Consider the following 3288-nt stretch of genomic DNA (forward strand, 5'->3'; position numbering starts at 1 on the left):
GGGGGGGGAGTGGGAGAATGATACACTAAATACAAGGATTTTAGAATTACTAGCCATTAAACAACTTTTAAAAGGAAGGAAGGGAGGGAGGGAGGGAGCAAGGGAGGAAGGAAAACAGGCAAAGAAATAGCAAGCAGCATTTAAAAGTAGAATTAAAGGAACAAGTACAAGCTGCAAGGCTGAAGCTAATGACAGGCACTTTATATATAAGAAGTTCATTAATAAAATAAAATTACCTTGAGGTAATTTATCTTTATATTTTTAAGATTATCACTGAACAGAACTTTTTATTGACCATAATGTTTAAATCACGGCCACGAACTGGAATGGAACTGAAAACCGAAACAAAAAAAAAATTCAAATAAAATTTTTGCCGGAGTGAGTGAAACAAAAACCTGAATCGAAGAAAAGATTTTCTGAAACTGAATTGAAATCAAAAACTGTTATTTTTTTTTTGCTCCGTTATTTTCAGTTCAACAATAATTTTTTAAGTTATAAGCAAGATCATTGGACCATTTATGTTTGATATGCATCTGGCACCCATGTATGCCAAATACTTCTCTGGCACATGCCTTGTAAGAGCACAGTTCATTGCTTCGGCAAGCGACACTACACAGCTGCAGCTATAGGTGATGACTGTTACGCGAGATGATTCACAGGCTAGCTAGAGTTCGCTATTTCTGCTCCGTGCTTGACCTCTTTCACAGTAACACAAACTGTGCCTACCAAAGACATGAGAAACGCTCAGAGAATGAAAATACTTGTAGTCAGAGATCTGAAAGAGCTAGTTAACCTGCATCTAGTTCTGAACAGAGTTTCCAGTGAACAGAAATTTGTCGGTTGAGTGTAAACATTTTAAACACACATTATTCACATTTTTAAGTGTGATATTTAAATTCAAGAAATACAGAACAGTGTGTAATTTTTTCATGATTTCCTTCTTGTATTCAATCTGAACTTAAATGTATAATCACACATTGTTTGTACTTATATGTTTAAATTTGATATTTATCTCACAAATCGAAATGTTAAGAAACATCAGCACCTACTGGGAAGAAAATTAATGTTTCAGTGGTGATATACCATTATTTCACTGAAAACAACATGATGGCATCACTATGAAATGAGACTTTCCTTCAAAAGGTGCTGGATAAATGTATTAGAATGTTGAAAAGTGGGACTCTGAATGGAAGAAATCTGCAAACACAGTGAATGTAAAATCTAACTTACTGTGGATTTTCTAACATACTGCTGATACATGGCTAGAAACATTTCAGTACATACTGGCTCTAATTCATTTCTACAAATGTATTTATGCATTCTATTCTCTTTATGTTATCAAAGTCTAAGACCTGTTTTTACTGTAATGTAATATAAAAACAAACCAAACCCGATGCTGTCGAGTTGATTCCTTCATTCAAGGGGTTGTGGGTCTTTAAATTCGCTCAAGTCTGGGAATTGAGTGAGTGGCTGTCACTCTCTATTCTGGCAATTCGAGTTAGACTGCTGTTCACTTGACCTAGAATTCTTCCACTTGTACAGATCAAGTAAATATTTAGTAGATTTCCTGTCTATTTCACTCCTAGGGACATCATGACAAGTAGCCAACACCATAAGTCCATATGAGTTTGACTACTGCTTTGACTCTGCGTTCATTACGGTAACCACATCCACCTTGTCTTTGTTGACTGAGGGCCGCCACTTGGCCCCTACCACCACAGGGTCCAATCAGCAACAATGTAGTTATGTGTCTTAATTAGTTAGGGCAGCTACCACTGTCAAATCTGACTTACATAAAATAGCAATCACAGCAGTCTTCAAGGATGCTGGGGCTCCCTTCACAAATTTGTTCCTCACCGTTGCTGTAAAAGGTGTGTCCTCTGGGCACTCCATGTGTGGGTCTGTGGGCCTAACCTAATAAAATCCACTCTAACATGCCAATTCCCCTAAGCCTTTGGATATCTTCTTCTACAGTATACCAAGGCAGGTCTGGTACTTCAACTTGATCTAGGGTAGGTCACCGTGTAATCCATACATGAGCGAACCAAGCAAATAAGATATTAGATCCTTTCCTAACCTCTTGAGCTGAAACACTGAATGAAGAATCTGTGCTTAATGGGCTCATATCAATAAACCCACACTGATCCATCTTTATGCTCCTTGCACCATTATCCCACACCCTTACTAGCCATTCCTATACATATTCCCCAGGTTCCTGTTTGCACATATTAGAAAGGTCAAGCAATTCTTCTGGACTGTAGCGTACCTCCTCCTGGGTCACACTTTGTACGTCACCTTTCAGGGCTGCTGGGACTTAAGTGTAGTTATATATCTAGAAGCCAAAATGGGTGGTGAGGATGTGTTTTTGAGAACATTCAGCATTGTCTTGTAAGGCATCTGCCTGAGGTGATGCCTCAGGCAATGATTCAACAAAGGCTCTTCAGACACAGCTGGGTTAACCTCATCAGACTGGGGCAAAAGGGCTAATGGTTTTACTGGGGAGGGTGGCTTAGCAGACAAAGGTGGAGTAATCTCTTCAGATGCGAGTGAGAGGGCAGGTTCTTTTGGCAGGAGTGATTCGATGGAATTTAGGGGCTTAGTGTCCCCAGCTTCCTGATTATCTGCTCATATGTCCTCATCCCAAGTTTCAGGATCCCATTTCTTCCCAATCAATGCCCTCACTTTTAAGTTCAGACACCACTCGAGGTTGGGAATTGAGTTGCCATTGTAATTAAGCCACTCTTACAATAAGACTCTGAGTTTGGTTTTTGGCAGTATCAGCTCTGTAACTATAAGAAATAAGGCTTTCTTTCAAGGCACAAGTGGAAATTTTGAGGTCATTTATGTGGTGTTTAAGCTTTGACTGTGAAGCCCTGAGCTCATCTCTTTCTTTCACCACTTTGTCTAGTGAGAGTAGGACCAACCAACCAGCATCCTTATACTTCTCATTATGACAAAATTATAGAAGGTATCAAACATGTTCACCCAGAGCCTTGCCTCTCACCAATACTTGATCAATACATGGTGATATTTTGCATATTTCTACTGCCACCTCACACCATGGATTAGCAGTGCCCTCTTTACTACTGCAAGCAGAGTCATCAACAACTTTAAGACTAACCAGACTTGAGAACCAATTTAGAAAACTCATCCTTACAATTTTGTTTCTCTAGAACCATTCTCTGTACCAGATGACTTAGGCTGGGTTACCTAGAGAAGCAAAACCAATACAGTATATAAATATATATATATAGATTTATATCAAGGAAATGGCTCACACAGTTGTAG

The 3288-nt window shown here is 39.1% G+C and overlaps 1 protein-coding gene across 4 annotated transcripts in view; it reads right to left on the reverse strand.

Annotated features, from left to right (window-relative positions):
- Nucleotides 1-3288, reverse strand: part of PIK3CB (phosphatidylinositol-4,5-bisphosphate 3-kinase catalytic subunit beta) — a 172440-nt gene that overhangs the window by 50866 nt on the left and 118286 nt on the right. The gene's annotated exons all lie outside the window — the stretch shown is intronic.

Source organism: Trichechus manatus, unplaced genomic scaffold (genome assembly GCF_000243295.1).
Source record: "Trichechus manatus latirostris isolate Lorelei unplaced genomic scaffold, TriManLat1.0 scaffold00084, whole genome shotgun sequence".
Classification (NCBI taxonomy): domain Eukaryota; kingdom Metazoa; phylum Chordata; class Mammalia; order Sirenia; family Trichechidae; genus Trichechus; species Trichechus manatus.